The sequence below is a fragment of the Sinocyclocheilus anshuiensis genome, unplaced genomic scaffold, assembly GCF_001515605.1.
Source record: "Sinocyclocheilus anshuiensis isolate Anshui unplaced genomic scaffold, SAMN03320099.WGS_v1.1 scaffold916, whole genome shotgun sequence".
Lineage (NCBI taxonomy): Eukaryota > Metazoa > Chordata > Actinopteri > Cypriniformes > Cyprinidae > Sinocyclocheilus > Sinocyclocheilus anshuiensis.
This window is the reverse complement of record NW_015548264.1, coordinates 1493770-1517759: the sequence shown is the minus strand read 5'-3', so window position 1 is coordinate 1517759 and position 23990 is coordinate 1493770. Positions and strand designations below refer to the sequence as shown.

At 37.8% G+C, this 23990-nt stretch overlaps 1 protein-coding gene across 5 annotated transcripts in view; it reads right to left on the bottom strand.

Moving 5' to 3' along the window:
* Positions 1-13910, bottom strand: part of LOC107655603 (rho guanine nucleotide exchange factor 39-like) — a 100818-nt gene extending 86908 nt beyond the window's left edge. The window contains exons 1-3 of one of the 5 annotated variants that reach the window (XM_016443159.1): positions 13674-13728; positions 13446-13595; positions 10661-10769 (exon numbers count right to left, since the gene is read on the bottom strand). The gene's annotated coding sequence lies outside the window, so the exon portion shown is untranslated. Of the gene's footprint in view, positions 1-10660; positions 10770-12755; positions 12918-13445; positions 13649-13673; positions 13729-13892 lie in introns of those variants that run through there. The other 4 variants (XM_016443161.1, XM_016443158.1, XM_016443157.1 and 1 more) reach the window with 4 other exon arrangements.
* Between the last annotated feature and the right edge of the window lie 10080 nt (positions 13911-23990).

Genomic DNA, 23990 nt, shown 5'->3' with positions numbered 1-23990 from the left:
GTTCACTCGTTTTTTTTAAATTTAATGTTGAATGTAGAAAAATGCAAAAATGGCTTATGCCGTTAAGCGAGTTATTCACTCAAGCAGTAGTTAAGTGAATAATTCACTAACTCATTCATAAATGCAGTCAAATGATTCATTCCTGAACGTATTTCTTGAATTTACTGAATGAATCTGAATTAATAAATGAATCTTACTATGAATGAATTAATGAATGGGTATATACTTAAACATTTATATACATAAAATATAGATATTTCTTATGTATATACTGTAGGTCTGTAGCTATCTTGTTTTGTTTAGAGGCTTGAACTGTGTCTGTTATTGCTAGTGTCTGAAATGATTGTCATCATTGTCACAGTCTGTTTGTTCAAGTTTGTGGTTCAAAACTTTTCAAATGCTATTCAGATGAAAATGTGTTCCAATAAAATTAATCATTAGAGCTGCAGACTAACACAGAATAGCAGCAATATTGCGCTCTGATGTACCCTCCGATTTCACCTTATATGCTCAAAAGTCCTCCGTCTGTCCTCCAAGTTCTGCCACATGCTCAATTAAATTGAAGCGATAAGTTCTAAATTGGTCGGGAAGCCAACAATGGGCCAACGGTGCCTACACTACACTAACATTAACAGCCATAAACAAATTTGACGCTCAATTGTACAGTTTATATGATTTGTTTTGCCAACAACAACTGCAATATTATGGAAGCAAGGTGCATACTTTTAATACAAATTTAAAGAGCAAAAAACGTCCCATTTTTGACGGTCAGTGCAATTCTACATTCGATTTACTTTCTGCCACTTGTTACATACTCAACACAAAGGGCAAATATGGGGAGTAGTCAGAATAGCAGCACGCCTCTTTTCCATCCATTCTGTCTTGGCAGTTCCTCCACAGAAGAAAGAAATTAGTTAAGGTACCCGTTGAGAGAGGCCTCAAAACACAGAATAAGTGTTTATACTCGAGGTGAATGTAGAGGCCAAGTTATTTTGTAAGGTTAAGAAAACATGACCATTGGAAAGAGCAACCACAAGAGAAGCTGTGAAATAATTTCCTGTCAAAGGCATAAAACGTCTCTCAATTGAGGTAAACATTTCTACTTTCAAAAGCAATTTATTTCCTAACAACCGCTGAAGGAGACAACATATCTCATGTTGCTTTTCCCCTGAATTTTCATTGTGTTGTTTCTCTTCCCTCCAAACCCTCATTTTCACAAGTTGCTGTTTACCACCAGCTTTGTCTTGGAGCCAAGATCTCAGATCTATCAGCGCGAAATCACGTGTGAAGAGAAGCGGTTTAGGGTCAATGTAATATTGTTCTCGTTAAATGGGAACAGATCTCCTCGGAATTTCAGTGTTTTGATAGTTTGTTCATTGTTTTATTTATCGATTAGAGCAGTGGAGTACTCATCTGAATGTTATTGCTATATTACTCAGGTTAAGATATTTAGAGGTTTAGAGGTCACACTCATTATTTTCTTGGTGATCACCACTTAATGAGCATAATAAAGTGAAACGGAGTCAGATTCTGCAGTTTTAAACACAACTGATGCAAGGATGTGATGAATCAGTCATGTGCATCCTCATTTTAATTACTGAACAAAAATACACTGACTGAAATCCTAATGTCCTATCCTCTCTCTCTCTCTTTATATATACAGTATATATATATATATATATATATATATATAAATATATATACATACAGTATATGAATTTGCACATATGGATCCCCAATATCACCTGATTATCTCGGTTGATTTACTCCACTCAGGAAGAAAAAACAAAATCAATTTTTGGGTCTCCCGACTTTCTCCAATGTGGAATTCGTGGTTCTGGCTGTACTTCAGCCGAGTGGGACTTATCTCCTCACTTATCAATTTGGTTGAGCATCCACCTCTCTGGCAGGTTGGTCCTGCCATACTCCTTCTACACCACGGCTTAAAAAAATCCCACTTTAACACATTAGACTTCCCATTTCAGCCAGATAATTACACAATTATCCGGCTTCACACCAAAAAAAATCCATCCAGGGGTAATTGGTGCAGAAGGGAGGGGGAAGCTACCCAGATTCCACTGCTCTTCCTGAGAGAGGGTCTAGGGGAACGAATGCAGATAAGTCAAGCAGAAAAAGAAGGGAATGAAGAAACGGCGGAGGAAGAAAACCTAAACACCTATTTGATTTTAATCTCGCCACTTTTGTGCGCATTTAAAGAACCTTTGTCGGTTTACCGGCGCCGACTCCTGCCAATAAGCTGTTATCAATGTTGAAAATGAAAATTTTAAATGTCACTGTGGGTTCTGCATTGAAGAGCAGTAACAGATGCTTAGCTCCTGGTGAACCGGAATAATGTCCCCATTATTGGTAGTTCATGGAGCTGTTACAAGTCGCTTTGTCGTGGTTCTGGGAAGACCATTCTCCTGGAAGAGCAAGCGTAGCTCAATTATTTGGCCAGAAACACAAAACGCCCGCTTTCACTGTGCCCTCGCATCAGCACTGTCTATCATGTATGAAATAACCTTGATAAAAGTAATTGAATTTCTTTCTGAAAGGATTAACGAGTGGTAATTGCACGAAACAGAGGTGCTGAGCAGAGATATTCTCACTTACAGGCGGGAACAATTGGCCAGGCTTTCTCATCTCTAGACACGCTGATCTTTTCAGAAATCGCTGGGAAAACAAGTGTGTGTGTGTCTGTGTGTGTGGGGGGTGAATCTGTCTGAAAATAAGATTTCCACTCAAATGCCAGCGGATGGCCTGATTAACATGCGTGCGCGTGCACCCGCGCGGTCCTCTAAATGTGCTGAGATGGTCTTTAAACAAGATTCAACACTTTTAAACCCCAGCAGACTTAATTAAGGGTGGGACCTCGTGCACGAAGGGGGAGGGGAAAGAGATGACGAAGCAGGAGGAAGGGAAGAAGGAGTTTCGCACTGGGTGTGTTTTTGTAGCACTTTCTCACCGTTTCCCGCAATAAACGGCCTAAAGCTTCCCCTTTTAGCTCAGCGCGCTCACACCCACGTTCGCACGCGCACATGCTCGCGCAAAACCTTGACTTAAAGTCCCCATTACTTCTCCAAAACTGTCTGAAATATCAAACAATGCGCTGCCGGTGGGGGGTGCGCGGTGTGGAGTTAAATCGGCCCAGACTCATTTCCATACAGCTTTACATGTTTCAAAAAGATATACATAATTACAGGGTTTGTACATAATTGCTCCAACACATTGGAAAAAGCCAGGTTTGTTCGTTTTTTAAATGTTGGCGCTGCGGCTCAGAGACTTCGCTTCTCTTCCGTTATGTGGCTCGAACAATTAAAACAATACGGACGTCTTGGAAAGGAGCTCAGCTCTCATTATCGCCTTCTCTTCTCCTGCGTCAGAACATTTACGGCTTAAAAGAGGGCCCTGGCACCTTGGCATTGAAAGACACTCTTTTTTTGGGCTCCTTCCCTTCCCTTTTGCGTTTCTGGAACAGTGCGGCGTATGTGTGTGGGGTGGGAAAAAAAGAAAATGTAAATAAGATGGAGTTTGCGACAGCTCTGTTCTGTTCCAAGAGACGAACGTCTGCATCTGAAGCAATCAAAAAAGGCTTTTCTTAAAGAGTTTCACCCATCTTATTCTGACTCTTTGAACAGATGCACACATTGTTTGACTTGATACCAACACGCTCGACTCTAGAGGACAAAAAAATCGGAATGTGATTCAGGCAAAGGATGAATATTTGACTTGAACTTTTAACATGAAGGCAAATTGAGACTTGCTTTTATAGTTCCTTAGCACGCTAAGAAACTGGGAATAGTACCACTACGACTCATAATGATATGTTTGGAGAACTTCGTATTACATTTACACATGAGAATTCCTAGGACCAGCGAAAACCTGATTTTTTTTAAGAGGAAATCTCGAGAATTTTTAATGCGCGATTTTGAAGGAATGATTCACCCAAAGATGACAGTTCTGTCATTGCTTACCTCGTTTCAAACCTGTGAATCATCTTTGTGCAGCTCTTTTCTTTAGAATGAAAGATCAAACTGACTCTAAGTTAGAAAAAAAATGAAAACACAATGGCCACATTAAAATAATAATGCTTTAAAAAACTACATTTTGAGAATAAAGCTGTAATTTTGAAATGGGACTTTTACTAGAATAGACATCAATATTAAAGTAGTCAAAATTACAAAAATAAAGTCATATTAAAGAAGTAATAGTTTAAATAAGATAATATAATTAAAATATCTAAATTTTGAGAATGTCATAGCTTGAAGTCATAACTTTTACAATACTTTTATGACAAAGTCAAACATTTAAGGATCAGTTCACCCAAAAATGAAAATTCTGTCATCATGTACTCACCCTCATGCCGCCGCAAACCTCTATGAGGTTCTTTCTTCAGCTGAACAAAAAAGAAGATATTTTGAAAAATGTGGGTAACCAAACAGTAGCTATCGACTTTCACAGCATTTTCCCCCATACTGTACCAAACATACAGGTTTGCAATGACGTGAGGGTTAGTAAATGATGGCAGAATTTTCATGTTTGAGTGAACTGTCCCTTTAAAAAAAAATAAAATAAAATTGTTAATTAATAAAATTGTTAATAAAAAATATATATAGTTAATTAAAAATTTAATAATTTTAGAAATAGTCATAGCCTATTTTTTGGGGAAAAAGTCAAATTACAAGAATAAAGTCATAGCATTTTAAGATTAAAGTCATAAGACATTCAAGTTCACCTGTCTGTCATAGTAAATCTTGAGTTAACAGCTCACTGGAGGGGAAGATTAGCAGTGAACAATGACTTCGATATCAGCATGTTCCTTAAACAAAGCTATCAAATGGTTTATAATAAAAGAGCTGCATGAAGATTTTTCGATATATGCACTTCATGTACCACAGAAGACAGAGAGTGATACAGGTTGGTTCAATGACATAAAGGCGAATAAATAATTACAGATTTTTCATTTCTGAGTGAACCGTTCCTTTAATTCCTTAAAGCTGTCAAAAATATATATATATAAGGCAGAATATTGGAGAGCGGATACTCTAACTTAATTAATGTCTTGTTTGAAAAAGACACCCTCATTGCAAATGAGTCCCATCAAAGTTCTCCCATGGCCTTAAAATGAGATCTAGGTCCAATTATTTTAGAGTGAGGAAATATGGAAATATTGGACTAACACTGATATCAGTTATATAGCTATTTTAATGAATTCTGCCATGTTGAGAGTACAATAATTGTATTCAGGACTATCATAGCCAACACTAAATTAGTCCGTTTTGCTGATTTAAATGTTATGGTCAAAGTCTTTGGGGTCTAAATTGGTCTCAGAGGATCTTTCACAGATGATGATTGCGCTTGGCTTTTGTGATGTATCAATACAGTGATGAGATTTCTTCAACCCGGTACAATGCACAACACTCTTGGGACGGGCCGGCTGAAAGAAAAAAATATATCCTTTACCAGATAAAATTACTTTTTCCTCCTGAAAGTCAGAAAAATGATTGGAATAATGCACTATTCATGGCATCGGACAACAGGAGGTGGGAAAAATAATGTAGAATAAGGTTCCCTTTATATCCTTTTTCTCATCCCCATACACCCCGCTGCTGACCAATGCAAAAAAAAAAAAAAAAAAAATCCAGGTATCCTAATGTTTAAAAAATAACACTATTATTGGCCGCTATTGAATCCAATGGCAGCCAATGCAGGTTGTAACAGATAAGGACCTGATGGAATCTGTCTTTGCACTATCTGAGCCAAAGTGGTCTTCCGTATGAGTCAAATGGAACGGCGACACATTGACAATTCAAATTGGACAGCAGCTTTGCAGGCAATTCACCCTGCAATCTACATGCGTCTCCCCACACCGGCATGCCTGGATGAGATTGCATTTTATACACAAAGACCTTCACTTTGGAAGACCCTTCATATTCACCCACAATCTAATAAAGTCCCGTGGTTTACAATGCTGAAGAATTCACTTCAAACTTTCTTACACATGGAACAATAAAATGGAAATTAGCTTAATTATTAAAGGAACAGCTCACTCCGAAATGAAAAATCTATTGAAAAAGCTATTTTTCACTGACAGTTCATAATGACTCATTAAAATGGTCTATACACGCCATATATAATATATGTATGTAGCATGGTTCTCATGCATCTTCTGACAAAATCAGTGTTGTTAATGTTAAACTAAACTTATTATAAAATGTAAACTATCAGTAGTTGAAAGTCAACCAAACAACCCAATTCAGGCATTTTAGGAGCTGTCTATTACCCTCATTCATTGAGCTGTTGTGTTAGCTCTGTATAGCCTAAAAACTAGCTTAAGGTATAAGATGGACACTGGGAAAAGAAAGAGTGAATTGAACAATGCGCTATGTACCAGGCATGCCCTTAACATATGCAATTTGTTTTTCTGCGCTTGCCGAAGGGATAACGCCGATCTCTGACCCCACTGCAAACTTAAGCAGGTCCCCCGATGCCCGGCCTTCATGAATCTTTTAGGCAGAGGGAGTCTGGAGTTCAAAGTTTCTGTGAACTCAAGAAATAATAAGCTGCCTGATTAGCGTTGCTAAAAATACCAGCATGGCCAAAAGGAGCCAGGTGGTAGGGACAGGCCTCCGGCCTATTTGCATGTTCAGAGGCCGATCTGATACACAGATACACACCATTCAATGAGAGGGGCCCTGGTGCTATTTACTGTGACACCAGCCCCTCAACACACGGTTTTATATACAGTAAACGTATCTTACAGGAGTCTCGTATTGTGCCTTTCTTCCGCCAAATCATTTTTGCTACTGTTCGGGGAAAAGAAAAACGAATGCTGTTGCATCAACAATATTCAACAGCTTCACTTTTCACCTGCAGTACACTGGATTGGAAACTGTGATGTCAATCATGTACTGTATCAGTCACCATATTGTTGTTCACACACCCACACAAATGCAACGAGAAAGGAAATATACACTTTTGCTTTTATTCTCCTTTCTATTAACAATACTGTTGCTCCACTTTTCATCTCAAAATAGACATAAAGCCAACATAATATAGTAATTACATCCATTATTTATTGTAATATACTTGGATTCAGACTCGGTTTCAGATCAGTGTTATTTTAGTATCATTGAGTTATGGTAATAGTTTTTATTAACAGTTTGAATTAGTTTTCATTTTTGTATTTTCTACTTTCATTTTTATTTTTGTTAAAGCTTTAATTGTTCTGCGTTTTTGTCATTTTTATTTTTTTAATATGTCTATGAATAAAGTTTTTGTTTTATTTTTATTATTTCAGTTTTAGTTTAAGTTATCTGATTACATCAAATTAAACTAAATCAAGTTGACAAATGTTGTCTTGGAAACTATCTTAAATAAAATAAGCTTTATTTTAAAAAAGTAACAAAAATGTGTTTTCCTGTGTTGACAATGCATTTCCATTTGAACGGATCATCTGTTTGTTTTTTTGTTTTTGTTTTTTGTTTAATAGCCATATTATTGCCAAGATTTATTACTTACAAGTCGGTTGTATACAGCGTAAGGGGGCGGGACGTTCTCCTTCAAGAGAGCATCTGATTGGACAAAAATCTGAATAATGCAGGATGAGTCATCAATGCTCCATTTTCTGAAAGAGAAAAACATTTTAAATATTTATATCCAATAAAAATGAATTTAGTCAACATTTAGGTATAGACCAGCACATAGATGACATCAAAGCTCCCCAAAAAACAGTAATTTTGATATCATACTGCCTTTAAATTTGTCTTTTACAGCATGGCAATGTTGTTTTTGGTCAGGGTAACAAGAGGAAGACAAATGCTTCATTTGTTCACATCAGAGAGACTTTAGTGGGAGAAAATTTGGAATTGCTTGGATGAAAGTCATTTGTTTTCCTGCTCCAGAGATCTGCCACTCGCGCAGACGGCATCAGCCGAGATATTGCGTTAAACTCTCGGTACCCCGCCATACACGTTTTCGTCTCTCCTTTTCCCTCTCTCTCCTCCTGTTTTATATTTAACTTCAACCTGTCAATTAAAGAGTGAGAGGGCAAAGAGGAAATAAGAGAGACAGGGAAAGAGAGACAGCAAGAAGCACAGAGCTAATTAGGCAACTGTGTAATTTTAATTAGCTGTTTTGATAATTAAACTAATTAGTTCCCCTGTGTTTCCACTACGTGCTACCGACTGGAGTTTTTTTCTTTTTACAACACGGCTTCAGAGCTCCACTCCGTCGGTTAATTAGTCACTTTTGCATCAGAAAGCTTTATTGATAGCCTTAATTTGCAGTTGAAATGAGAAATCTGCTGTCAATAATTCGGATAATTGCCCGCTGTTTGATTGCGGAGAACAAAAGTGGCAGGCCTTTGAGTTTGAAGCTGCTGGAAACCCCTCGGGTCGTTTCCTGGATGCTTAGCTCTCCGTCCGATCTACATACCAGCAAATAACACTGCCGTACGCAACATCTCGACCCCGCTAACAAGACGGGATTCCTGCCAAATAAGGAACGCTTTGACCCGTCCCACCTACGTTTCCCATCATGCTCTCCTCTTCTCGTCTGCCTCAGCCCTCCTCCCGGCTCCTCACACCCAGTGTCCTACGTTCGCGGTAATTGAGGAAGGAGGGTGGGGGGAGAGAGACAGAAAGTTGCAGCTTTGCTTTGTAGCTAATTAGTGTCCTTGGAATTAAATGAGCAGCTCTTTGTGCACCTCCAGCTCCTGCGGCCCATGTTTGTGAATTGAATAATTGATTCCCCTCCACTAATCAGAGAGCGACATAATGAGCCAGTTTAATTAAATGGGGATCTAACCTGGCGAACACTGGGAAAATATTTGCTCGTTTACAGCTAATCAGAAATAACAGAGCGAGATGGTTCGGGGGGTGGGGGCTGGAAGACATGAACCAAGAAGAAAAAAAACAAGAAGAACGTACGTGATTGTGTGCTTCGAGGAGGGGAATCTTAAAACGGTGAATGTTGCTGAAGGAATATATGAGAAAATGCGATGCTGGGTTTGACGTTTTTTAAACGTTGGGGCCTAAAGTGAGGAAAACTTGAGATATATTATGTATCTTTGACTTCTCTTCTGGTATTTTTGAAGGCCTTGGGCCATGGGACGATGGTAGCAGATTGATCTTTCCTTATCATATGTGCAACACGCTGACACGTCCCTCATGGGCAGCACCCCAGGACGAGGTCGAGATAGCCGAGGTACCCCTGAGCATTGAGCTCTCAGCCTCTTCTCACCTCCTTGATGTGCCACTAGAGGCACCACTTACCCTCAAAGGCTTGTGGATCCTACAGAGCTTTAAGTACGCTAAGATAAAATAATGGTGGCTCAAAGGTGTCTATGGCCAGCCACCAACCGTGTGATGGAGATGGATACAATTTGTTAAAAAAAAAACTAGAGTTTAAAAGTCTGGGATTTTAGCTTGCCACAATCTGAAGGATTAAAAAGTGTGTTGCAGGATTTTTTTGGGCTACACTGTAATAAGGGTTCAATTTGTAAAAATTAGTAAAAGAAAATTAGGTCATTTTTATGAGGCATTTATCGACTTAGGTTAAGTTATACATATAATATTGTTTATTTATGTTTGCTTGTTTTTATTTTTAATGTTATTTTTGAATATTTTTTTTTAATTAATACTTGCTGTGAAAGTATTCTATATTGAAGAGTCACAAACTGAACCTTATTACTGACTAAAATGTCGTCAAGGTTTTTGAGATGATGCAACTTGACTAGTGTACGGGATTTGTATTTTTCTAGTTTATACTGTTAAATTAAAAAAAAAAATACTTACTGAAAATTTGTACAAAGTGATGATATAGAGAGTCCAAAATAAACTCTCACCAAGTGCCAAATGATTGTTTAAAAAAAAGAAGACTTTTGTGCCAGTTAACTTTAAAGGAACAACAGCATGATACATCTTACATACTGAACAACATCTGTCGCGACTTGTGCATCTTCTAACAATTTATAATCTCAATGGGAAAGTTATGTAGGACACCTACATTTTTTTTCTCTCTCTGTGCCAAAAGGAAATGAACAAAACCATAGTTTCTTTATCACATTTTTGTACAGGAGCAGTTTTACAGAAAGGCGGACACAGTGACCTGTGCTGTTCATAACAAATATCCAAGGAAATTAAGGAGAAACAATCCCTGTGATGAGTACCTGAATAAATAAGTAAAATAATAAAAATAATTATAAAAAAAAAAAAATGAAATATTTAATATACTTGGATTTTATCCATAAGTAAAGCTCTTTCAGATGTGTTATTTCATCGAGATATGTTAATAGTTTTTAGTAATAGTTTAAATTAGTTTTTATTTTTATATTTTCTTCGTTCATTTTAATTTTTGTTAAAGCTTTAATTTGTTCTGCGTTTTTGTCATATTATACGTATATAGTTTTTAAATATTATTTCAGTTCTAGTTTTAGTTATTGTAGTACATCAACTGAAAGAAAATGATAAATGTTGTCTCGGAAAATATCTGAAATAAAATAAGCTTAATTTTTTAAATAATTATTTTTAAAAAAATTCCAAGTAAAAAAAAAATTGTGTTTTCTGTGTTGGCGATGCATTTCCATTTGAAAAGATCAGCTGTGTTTTGTTTTTGTTTTTTTTTAATAGCCATGCTACTGCCATGAATTATTACTTACTAGTCGGTTGTATGTGGCATAAGGGGGCGGGCCATTCTTCTTCAAGAGAGCATCTGATTGGACAAAAAAATTTGCGTAGTGCAGGATGAGTCATCACTGCTCCGTTTTGCTGAAAGAGAAAAACATTTCAAATAGGCTATTTATATCCGGTAAGAGTGAATTTAATCAACATTTAGGAGTAGACCAGCACAAAGATAACCTCAAAGCTACCAAAAAAGAAAACACATTTTATATCATGTTGGCTCATGTTGGAAATTAATGGGGAAAATCCCTGATGAGTACCTAAATAAATAAATAAAATAATAAAAATAATTATTTAAAAAATAAAATAAAATATTTAGTAAATTGCAATTTTATTGCTACCATCTGCTGAATTTTTAGTTTCCAAATACAACGTGCCCTAAACGTCACGACAACCTCACATGTTGGTCATTTGCAGCATGGCTGGATTTGTGTTGATATTAGTTTACTAAAACACATCAGCACTATAAGAGGGCCGCCGTGGGACAGAAATGGATCATTGAAAGAATATACACTCATCCTGCCCCAACCTCCTCGCCCTCCTCAGCCCCCCAATGAAAAATGAAATACTGCATTGAAATTCCACACCAGAGGAAGGATAGAGAGAAGCTAAAGCTTTGAAGCTCCAGCCTGTCAGTCTTTTTTGTGTTTTTGTGTGTGTGTGTATGAAAGAGAGAGAGTGAGTGGATGAGTAAGAGAGTTCCATGTTCTAGTGCTTTCTCTCCTTCTCTTTCTTTTTCTCTATCCCATTCCTCTGTCTCTCTCTGTCCCTTTCTACCTCTCCCACCACTCGATTCCACAGGCCCCTATTTTTTTCCACCTCTGTCATTCCCAAGAGCCTGCACAAATCAGAAACACAGATTTGAAAAAAAAAGTTGGGTTTGTGGACTTTGGAAAGGAAAAGGAAAACATTCCTTTGCTTTTGAACTTGCCAAGCAGCAAAACCACACCTTGGCCATATCTCAGTTGTGTCCGATGAAGAGAACAAGAAAGGGTGGAAGAAGAATTAGGAAAGAAAGGTAAACAAACAACATGCAACACTGGTCAACGAGGACAACCTGCTTTCCTTTAAACTCTGCATGAAGCACCTGAAGTTTACAACATCACTTCCTAAGGGAAGGATTGTGGTTTTTCTTGCTTCTACTTTACTTTATCGTTTTTAAACTTGCTTCTCAAATCCAGGATTGGCATTTATTCATTCCAGAATAACTTAATGCCATTTATTTTAATTATCATCCATCAATAAAGAGTCATTTACTCACCCTAATGCCATTCCAAACCCCATGTATTTCCATACAGTATTTCTTTCATAAAACACAAACTGAGAAATTTTGATTAATTGTACTGGTTGCTCTCTTTCACATCAGAGGGTTTCAAACTTTTTGATGCCATTGACCTTAAAATGATTACTTGAATGAAAACGAGTTACTTGTGATGGACCCCTTCCTAAAATCTATAATAAAATCTTATAAATCTATAAAATCTCTTCCTAATATAATTTTGGCATTTAAAAAAACTGTGTGAAAAATATATTAAGGTTGATATATTATCAAGAAGATATGTCTCAAAACTTTTAAATATTACATACATTTAGTTTTTTACATTCAAAATAAAAAAGCTGAACCCAAAGTGAATCAGTAAAGTTTTATCCAGAAAACATTTACTCATTGACATTTATTTGCTTGTATTAAATATCACATATATAATCAACAGATTTTTAAATGTTTTATTTATTATATATTATATATATTTTATTATTTGTTTTTTATACTCAAAAACCCAAAAGCCATACCTACTTGGTAAAATTTTATCTGGAAAGTATTTACTAATTTATTACTATTTTTATTTATAATTATATATTTTATTAATATTTCAAGTCAACACAGTGTTGACAACCCTAGATAAAATATATATATATTTTTATTTTACAAAATGTACTTTTCTCATGGTCCATACGACTTGTGCACTATATTCCCAGTCGACAGACAATAATATAGTGTGAAAAGCATGAATTTGGTACTGAAATAACCCAACAGTATGCAATTAAGCACTTAGAAGTGACAACCATATTTACATGCAACCTGAACCTGGCTGATGATGACCTTCAGCTGCTTGGAGAAATATCATCTCTCATTCTAACCGTACCACTGGGGATCTATCTCGAAGCTCAGGTCCACGTGAGAGCCAAATCCACCGTCTATCCTCCATCTTTACTAGAGAGAGGCGCGTGTACGAGATGAGACACTGTGGCTGAATATCAGACAGACAGCGGAGGATAACGAGCCTCATCCTTGCCATTCATTAGCGCCGAGAACTCCCTAGCCTCAAGGGATGGGATAATTCCCACGGTAACCACTGCACATTCTTAACAAGCATCTACACTGAACTTGCTCTGAGTGAGTGCTGCAGCTAGTCCACCTGATTTGGCGGGTCCAGCCCACAAGTGTGTGCTTGGTTACATGAGAATGATTAGCAGGGTCTTATGGGACACTTTGAAGCCCCCGCTGACACCGCTTGCTCATGTTTGCAAACAACACAGAGCCTTCTTACAGAAAATAAGGTATTTAGCAGCCATTGAGAGTTCTTAGTTGTGTAACTCTTTAAATATGGTGTCTGACTAGCATTAGCCGTTCCAATTCATCCCAAAGGGTTCAAGTCTGGGATTTGTGTAGTCCAGGTCAAGATCTTTCACTCCAGATGCTGTTTCAATTTCTTTAAGACCTGAAGTGTTTGTCTAAGGAGTTGTGTGCTTGATTTTACGCACCTTTTAGCAATTAGCAAGAGGCGTCCATGTAGTTTTGGTCACGTAGTGCTGCTAATTTCTTCGTTGTCACCTTTTTGTGTGATTTTGTGCTCGTGAAAGAAAACACTATGATTATTTAGCCTCAGGAGTGTGTGTTTTCTGGGCGAAGGCCTTGAAGAGAAGCATTAACATTCGTTTGCCACTTTGAAGGGGCAGCCATTACTAATCGCTAAGAAATTTCCTTACTACCTGAGGGCCTGTCAGGTTGTAAATGAAAAGGAATTAAGAAGAAATCCATACGTTTTTACACCCAACCCCCTTCCATCGAGTTTTCTCTCCCAGCTTGCGCACACTAGATGCGTGCACTATCATTAGCAGACCAAATTAAACATTAGCTCTTCGGCTGCCGGTAGTTTGGGCTAATTGCTAATCAGCAGTAAAAGTTGCCTGGCACGGAATATTGCTTACCATAAGCTAAAGGTAATTAGCTGCTTGAGACAAGCTAGGCCAACTTGTCTGTTGTTGTCCAGAGTCCGTTCCTAATTACTGCCGGAGGGCGATGACAGTCATTCAATGGAGATTAAGACTGAGGCGAAAAAATGGAAATGCGCCATAATGCAGGAATGAGCTAGAAATGCTTCTGTCTGCTTTTCTTTAATTTCCCCACTCTCGCTCTGTTTCCCTTCTGCACTCTGTTTATTACCAAGAGGGATGGATTCTCGCATGGCAAATCGACAGCAGGGAAGCTTGTTGATAGCCAAAGAGTCCGTTGAAAAGCTCCATCTTGAACTGAGCTTAGATCATCAAAAGATTCCTTGAGCTCTGGGTAATGGGCACGACACTTACAGATATATGCAGTTATATAGGGCACATATAGCATACTGCACGTCATTTTCAATCTTTTCATTTGACAAAAATGTTTTACATATCATTTAGAACGTATTTTTCAATTTAGGGAGGAGCTACAGTAATTATAGTCTCCTGTAGTCAGACAAAAGGTCTGGGGACCTTGGCCAGGGAACCTTTGAATGGCCAAGACCTGCCCAAGAGACCACATGACTGACAGGTAAAGCAACCAATCATGTTTCGTTTTGGGTCACGTCATGTTTAGGGGCGTGGAAATGTCACCACAATAACAGAAAAGTAAATAAAACTCTTGGACATATTTTAAAGATTCTATGCTTTAAATATCTCACTTACTTTTGTCCGTGGCTTTGACGTCTGAGGCTGAGGCTACAGTAATTAAAACAAAAGTATCTTTTTGTGAATCTTAAGTGAATCAGTTTGCTCACATGATTCATGTAAACAAATGATTCACTGACCAAATAAAAGATTCACCAATTGAATAAAGAATTATTCAAATCATTTAAGTTTTTGTGACATTTTTTGAAGTGAGCCGTTTATAATTTTGCTAAATTAATTTATATATAATTTTGGGTAACACGACATTCAGTTAGTTATATGCAGTGGTGCACATAAGTGGTACTCAGGTCCGCATGCGTGACCAAAATAAAAAATGCACTGTGTAAATAAGTTCATACCGCGCATTTGCGTACCGACATGGTTGACAGCTGGTAATGCACAATTACCGTTTTAGATTGACAAACTGTATTGTATAAGATTTCTATTCAAACTGAAAGCATAAATCTAGGCTACCCGCTGCCGTTTTCAAAGCACACTGCAAAACTGTGACATTTCATTCACTGAGTGACGCTTTTCAATTGGCACCGGCAGCGCTAAAAACACGGAATTCATATTTTAAAAAAGAAGTAAATATTAGCATTTTATTTTTAAGTTTTCTATAAAATAATTGTATTTGTATGTAATACTCCCTTTTTATTTTAGAACATAATAGTATAATCACACTTTATTATTTTGTTTATTATTTTATTTTAAAAAATAACTAAATAAAATACAATAAGATTATCACTATTATTCATTTATTTTTTATAGTTATATTTAATGGGTCACACTATGTGCAGTGTGAGGACCAAACCAAATCTCCAGGTTGAAAAACTTATGTGCACCCCTGGTTATACAGGTGCATCTCAATAAATTATAATGTCGTGGAAAAGTTCATTTTGAGATAGTGAATTGGTGGGTTTTTGTTAAATGTGAGCCAAAATCATCACAATTAAAAGAACCAAAGACTTAAACTACTTCAGTCTGTGTGCATTGAATTTATTTAATACACGAGTTTCACAATTTGAGTTGAATTACTGAAATAAATGAACTTTTCCATGACATTCTAATTTATTGAGATGCACCTGTATATGCTGGATATGATTAACAGCATATAAGTTATTCATAATTTTTTTTTTCTGAATATTTTCATTTGACGAAAATGCTTTATATCAATATTTCATAATTACTTTGAGATTTTTTTGTTAGCTAATTAAAACAAAAGTAGCAATGCTACTAAATTAGCTATATTTTTCATTAGCTGTATTTAAAAAGTCTTCCTCAGTATCATTGTAATCAAGAGATAAGCAAAGAGAACAGTTTTCATGATTAAAAAAATTTATATTGGTATATTTTGTCATGTTTATTCCTCTACAATTAAAATAAATCTAACAAGCTTTTCTTAAAACTCTGGAATCTCATATTTTGAGGTCTGATTCATTTTAATTAATCAGTGTGTTCAGTTGAGTTAGGTAAACAAATGATTCACTGATCAAATAAAAGATTCACCAATCCTATAAGCAATTCTTCAAATGATTTAAGTCTTTGCGTCATCTTTTCTGAAGTAAGCCTATTTGGTAACATGATTAAGTTTATAATTTTCAGAGTGATATAAATTTGTTTTCAGTTTTATTAGCTGTATTTATTGTAAAAATTCATCCTGTTATCCTAATTTCAGATCCTTACAGTTAAGAAGCTTCAATGTATTTAGCCAATTTTTTTTTTTGTTAGCACCTTTTAGCATAGCTACCTTTTGTTTTTAAAGTGTAACCCAGCTATCTGATTTGCTTGTGGCTTTGCAAGCAGCAATTTCAAATTCATTTTTTAGCCAATAGGGTATTTGTTCTAAAAGATGATACTTTTATAAGAAATTGCATATTTATGCTAGTTATGTACTGTATTATCGCTACAGATCATCCACGATGTTCGCAGATGAAAGTGGTGCTTTTTCCCACCGCGTTCCCATCAAGTGCCACATCATCCTGTTTCTGATTGTCTCAGTGTCAGCCAACCCGGCTCAGCTGATGTCCCACAGGACATAAATACAGGATAAAATCTGAGTCTACAGCTATCATAATTAATAATCACCCACCCACAGGCTTCTCAGCCTAACCTTCAAAATCCAATCCAGCTCGTCTTCTGATCCCCGGATTGATACATGTTTCCCGCACGCGCACACTGTAAATATGTATGTACTCATAAACTCAAACAACATTCGTCCCTTTCATCTGCAGGTTCGCCGTACGGGGAGGAAAAGACACATGTGCACAGATACACACTCGCGCACTTTTATCTAATGTCAGATATCAAAATGTCAAACCATCGGTTGGGGGGAAGGGGGGGCGGAGCGGGTAGTCGTGGATGTCTCACACCCCCTGGTCGAATCCCAGTGCAGCCCGATCAATACATCGTTATAGATCTTAATCACGTGAAGCGTATAATCGCCTAAAACCTATCAATTATAGAGAGTGAGATAGCTGGGCCGCCAAATCCTGGCCTGCAGCCTCCTTCCTCCTTGGATTAGGATCTGAGATTGGGTCAGGATCATAGGAGCCGCGCCCTGCCCGGACAGATAGCACATTAATGACCACTCCAGGGGCAGCTGTCTCTCAGGGCGTATAATCGCCTAAAACCTATCAATTATAGAGAGTGAGATAGCTGGGCCGCCAAATCCTGGCCTGCAGCCTCCTTCCTCCTTGGATTAGGATCTGAGATTGGGTCAGGATCATAGAAGCCGCGCCCTGCCCGGCCAGATAGCACATTAATGACCACTCCAGGGGCAGCTGGCTCTCAGGCTGCAGTCTGGCAAAATAAATAATAAATCATTTAGGCTGGAGCTGACATAATTACCAACTAAGAAGCTCGGCACAGGCCAGCGAGTTCCAGTAACAATGGCAGAGGAGAGAGCGATAGGCCGCTGATTAGCTCCTCTTTCTGCACACATGAAGCTCGGCTTCTCTCTTTACAATATCCGTCTACCTTTGCTGGCTTTCTGAAGTTTATACACAAGATCACGGAGTGCTGGTGCTGCACTTTTGGATGTCTGCATCATTAGTGGCACCAAACAAAATTCCAAAATAATGACTGTTTAATCAACAGGTTTCAGATTCGCTAATGGCGGGAAACTGCGACTGATGATGGCAGCAATGGCAACATGATGGAGGTAGTATGTACAGCTGCATGTATCCTCATAAAATATGCTTTATTAGCGGTCGAAAGGTAAGCCCATGCAGATCTCTCTGACAGTACGTGATTTCAGGTTCAACTACAGTGTAGAAGATGAATCACTTGGAAAAAATAAATGCAAGAAATTGGAATGAATGGCAGATGTACAAAGTCCTGATTTCAGTTAAAAATAAAGCCTTTTTGATAGTCCTTGAGACGTCTTTTTTTCCTCACTCAAGTAAATATAAGCTTTATTTGAATGTCTGTTGTCTACATAAGAATAGCTGCCCAGGGGGATTTGTCAAGATGGCTGCCAAATGAACTGATTTGTATGGTGGCACAACACAATGAAACACAACGCATAGGACTAATTCTGTTGTATTGTGCTAATTTCGTTGTGTTGCGACTTGTTTACTTTGTGTTGTGCTAATTATATTGTGTTGTGGCTTGTTTACGTTGTATTGCGGCTTGTTTCCATTGTGTTGCGGCTTGTTTCTGTTGTGTTGTGCTAAGTTTGTTGTGTTGTAGTTTGTTTCCATTGTGTTGTGGAGATTTCCTTGTGTTGTGTACTACTGGGCCAACATTAGTCTCATGTAGCCAGACCTTCAGACTGACGGCTGAAGGTCTGGAATCCATGGCAGCTTTCATTGGCCTAGGCCCGCCCATGAGGCCGTTTGACCGACATGTCAAACAACCAATCACAGTTCATTTCGTTCATCGTCACATTTCGGGGCGTGAAAATGTCGCCACAATAACAGACCGGTGTGTAAAACTCTCGGACGTATTTTAAAGATTCTATGCCGCAAACTTTAAATATTTCACATACTTTTGAGAATCCAGCATTTAGTTGATCCTGATAAGCGCTCGTCGTCACAGTAAACTCCTGAAGTGTTTCCACTTTTGTGTGCCATATGCATCAGACGTATAGCCAACAGTCCGTGGGCATGACGTCTGAGGCTGAGACTAGGCCAACATAGATTTGCCTTAAAGGGACCTTAACAATATTTACACTCTTGATGGAAATTAACCATTTCATTAAATATTAAATAAAGTTCTTTAGTTCTGCATTAACTAAAACTGTTAAAAATCTGAAATAAAATAAAACAGAAATATTACATGAAAAACTTGTCTTGACAACTTAAATACTTTAAAGTTGAACTAGTAAAATTGCTAAACTAAAACTAAAATTTTAAACTATTTAAAAATATATTTTTTATAAAACAAAAACAAAAAAATATAATGAACTACAAAAAACGTATGATTTTTTTTTTTTAATATAAAAATAAAAGCTTATAATTATAATAGTATATAAATAAAAACGGGTTCAGCCACGTTTTTTTCAATGACTATAAGCACAAATTGCCACTTTTTAGTAGAAATAATGATAAAAATATATATTTTTTTAAATCACTTTTTTTTTTAACATGCCTGTAATTATTTCAAAGTTAATGCCAACTAACCTAGAGGTAAATACACTATCCAAGGAATGTTGCACAGTAGATGTGAAAGTGGTATTGACCCAGCCCCCCTCTTCCTGCCGGCAAGCAATTGTCATTCCCTCCCACCGAAACACCTTGTTGCCAGTGGCGATGCAATTAAAGGGACAGAGAACTCATTTTAGATGCATGTGTCTTATGCACGAATTGCCAATCAGGAAGGGCGATTTTTGAGGTAACTGCGGAAATGCCGCCAACTCACCTCATTCATTTGTTCAGCATTCAAAGGAAGACTTAGATAGAAATATATAGAGAAGAGGGAGGGCCGAAACAAATATGTTGTCTACATGTTCTAATTTATCTCACCTTACACACATTTTCTGTCCCGAGAAGCTTCTTCACTTCCCAGTCCAAATTTAAATTCAGAAAAATTCCTAAGCGGATTTTCTCAATTTAGCCATACTTTTAATCTTTGGCAAAAATGAGTGATGACTTCTTTCAATAAAAAAAAAAAAACACCCTGACAGGCTTACAGCACACACCGGCGGATTAGTTTACCGTGGAGATGAGGTTTTCCTTTGTGCTGCCGTGTGTCTGTTTGATGGGGGTTTAACAGGAAACGTTCATGCTGAAATTGGATGCAGACAGGGATAGTAGTGCGATGGCCGGGTTTTGATATGGACCCCACGCAGTAACTCTGGTCTTACATACCCTCATCTTCCTCTCCCTGAGGCCTGCCTTAACGCCTATGAAGACTACTATATTCCATATATATACAGAGCAACAAACCGGGATGTTATTTAAACACACATATACCTAGATCTACAGGAAAATGCACTTTTCTCTATGTTTACGCCAATTCAAAGTGGTTTCCGGAGGAAATGTAAGTCCTATCGTTCTCGCTTTTAGATATATTGGATTCATGACACGTTGCCGTTCTGCCAAGGATGCTGACGAGAGATGAAAATACTGTGCATAATGCCGGACTCTTGTAAAGTAAGATGATTATGACATCTCGTTGCGTAGAAACAGGCCGTTTTCAGCAGCGAAGCAAGGTTAACAGGTTGTTTACCAGCTAAATCAGTTCAGGGTCTTGGAAAAAAACTGCTTCATGACAGTGCATTACAGAAAACGAAGAGCTTTCTTCCAATTTGGGCGGTCTTAGACAGGAAGCATCACTTGAAAAAGTATTAGGACCAACACAAGGCACGTGATTGGACGACTGCTGTCCTGGTGTGGCCCCCCTTCCTGTGCTGGCTGGGGTTCACGACAGATGGGCAAAGGCAGGCCTAAGCTCAGACTGTCTGAGACACTCACCAGGGCAGGATGGGTCTCCTGTCCTATCAGACTCATCCTCTCAATCCTGCAAACAAGCATTTGTTTGTTGATTTAGCTGCTTTGATGCCCCATTATACACCCTGTGCTGACAGACAGAGAACACTGGCTTTCCCCTGATTTGCACGATTTTGTGTAAACAGACCCGAAATCATGAGGAAATTTCTTATCTAAAGTGATGTATTCTGTTTTATTAAAATGCTCCTGACAGTTATTTAGAGTTAAGTAAGGAATAATGTATATTCAGATGGTTGTTACAGAAAAATAAATCTCTTTGATTTATCAGCTGATTTGGAGATTTAACGGTATTGGACTATATTGGATATTTAATTGTGCACGCTCAATTCTGATTATTTTTACATTTAGATTACCTTGGCCACCATCTAAAACTTACTTAATTTCTGAAAACGCTAATAATAACACTGTTCATCTTTATTAAATTTAAAAATGATTATATTTGTACATTATAAAATTGTGATGCCTTTAGTATATTTAGAGTGTAAAGTAAGTGTGTGTATGTGTATATATAAATATGAAGTTCATATTTTTGTTTCTACTTTTAATATTAATAATACATATAAATATTATATTATTATATGAGAAGACAGAGTGATACAAGAAACATGCTATGTTGGAAATCTGACAGCCCCACAAAAAAAAAAAAAAATCTGATTCAAGTATTCCAGAGAATAATGTAATAAGCAAAATATAATCTAACCATAGGCGTTTCTATAGGGCCAAAGGATCATAACACAAAATAACTATCCCTTTAAATTCATAATATTTCGTGCTGCATTGCTCCCAACAATACCATAACTTTATCCAAAATAACCTGATCTGGATGCATGCTTTGATGGTGCTGAGTTAGGACTGAGATAAACCACTGGGGTGGCTTGCTAGTCTGCGAGTTTTTTTTAGGAGAGAAGTAAGGAGAAGAGAAGTGTATTGGCTTGCCGTTTAAAGCCTCTGCTCTTGACCTACTTTTCTTTAATGGAGATTCTGAGTGCGAAAAAGAGCTGTTTATCAGACGATGAAAAGCATAATGACACAATTTATTTATTCAAAGCTGAGCAGCCAGGTTTCAAAATGCTGACCCTTAAAGGGGCGGGGGGTGGGGTGCTGATGGTCAGCCTCAAGGTAAGGACTGTTGTTATTTAGCAGATGTCAAATAAATGCTTTTTACGCATTAGCATTTCACAAGGCAGGCGTTTTAATCCTCCTACGTGATTTACTGTATAAGGAAAGGTAGTGAGAAGATGGTTTACCGAGGAGATCCGATGAAGCACTGGCACACTTTGAGATTGTTCTTTGGAGATTTGGTCACTAGCGAATCCAAATTAGTTGAAGCGAGTCAAAATGAACTGGTTTCAAATACGGTTCCTTCAAACTGTTGGTCCCGAGTGGGTTGAGCAGGTGAAGGGGGGTGTTCACAAATTCAGTGGGTGGGTACGTGCCGAGAGTCGCCAATTAGTTGCGTCGCACTCATGAGGTCCGTAGCACTTCAAAAAGAATTATTCAGGCCTTCCCTTTATTTGATTACGGCCAGTCCCCTGACTTTCCCTTGCCAGCAACCACAATGCATTTCACCAATTAGCTGGTGCACCTGGCCACAACTGATATGTTGTCAGAGCACCGTGTTTGGTGCAGAATGCTTAATAGTTGCATCTCAATCCCCAAATTATTCACTAAAGCATATAAATATTTGATTCCTGTACCCTGTAGCTGTGTATTTGATCTTTTTTTATTCCAACCTCTATAAAACACAGATGTTTAATATAATTTTTTTAGGTAATCAACTCTTCTCTTCCCCACTTTCTCTCCCTCTATATATCCTTTCCTCATTTACTATTTGAAGCAACTATTAGTGTTTTAACACCACAGGAAAGTGGCTTCATTGAAATGCAATGAAAACTGCACAGAAAAGGCAAAGTTAACTAATGGGCTCAAATTTTCAAACGAATGCAAGATTAAAGTCAATTGAATCTCCCATTGGGTTTTGACTGAAACCCTTTGAAAAGGAGCCCCGTAGTGATTTTCAGAAATGAAAAATAGGACTTGTTCTAAAATATTAATAACATTTTATACCCTCATTATGGCAAAGCAATTACATTTATTCAGAAACTTACTTTCGATTCTACCTTGAGGTGATTCGCACACAGGTAATGCCACCATCAGCCTTCCGAACAGTCTTCTGCGCCGTTCTCCAAATGTACCGACCTGACACATCAGAGAAAGAGATATAATTTAATACAGGCCAAATTCAAATTTGATCTGTGCATTGTAAGTGAGAGCTCTAATACTCCATGTACCAGCGGCCTGTCATGAATCTCCAAGTGCGAACGCCAACTCTAGGTACGAGATGATTCCTTTTCTTGGCGGTCGTCTGGAGGGGAATCAGAATTAGAGATCAGACGTGCAATAAAACAGTAGAATAGCGCATAAACCTTTCGGGAGAGCATAACTAAGTTCTGTATGAGTGTTTTATATCAGTCTTTGTGCAGTAGACATCTCCCATCAACTAGTCTGGCCTAGTTTTCCATAACAGATGCCATTAATTAAATATATTACACAATGTGCACCCTCATAGATATAAATGAAGCATGCAATACAAAAACAATTCAGAGAGGAGATTAGGCAGAAAAGTTGCATTTGTTCTCCACTGACTCCTCGCTCCAAACCCCCAAGTTCCTCCCTGGCTCTTGTGAGGGTTTTAGCATATCTCAAATCACACACCGCAATCCGACAAAAAGCAGCACACTTCTTGGAGCTCACACGCATTCAGACGAGAGTGACAGGGAGGAAGATTTGAAACTCCTCTCTTGTTCTCACTAGCGCACGCTCTGCCCGTAATGGGGTAGAAGTCATTAAAAACATCACTGCAGGCCTAATTAAGACGGGACATCTGGTCTCTCCTCACAGAACGGATCGCAGCCGAGTACAAATAACTCCTCCATGACAAGTTGAGAGGTGTCATACATCTCAGTGATCGTCAATCAACAGGGGACTTAGGCAACGCTTTCATCGTTAACGAGCAAATGCTTTGTTTTCCCGTTATAAGAGAAAACATTTTGACAAATTTCAAAAGGGGGGTTGGAAGCAGGGTGTCTTCTGTCATTTTTCAATTCCCCTTTTATGTTGCTGCCAATTAGTTGGTGTAAACTTTAAGTTGCCTTTGACAATGATGATTTTCACATAGCAAATGCCTGTACAATGGCAGATCTGCCACTGGTTGGTCTGCAAGTGACAATATGAAGGAAAATGAAGATGACACTTTCACAAGATGACACTTTCAATGAGATCTGACCATAACCGCAACGACCTTGAGCTTTTGTTAGAGCCATCACCACCAAACAGGTTTTCTAAATACTCCACCTTTCTTCCATTGTTTAAATATATAAACATTGCATGCCGTTTCTAGCCAATTTGACGCCATAGGCGAAATCCCTAT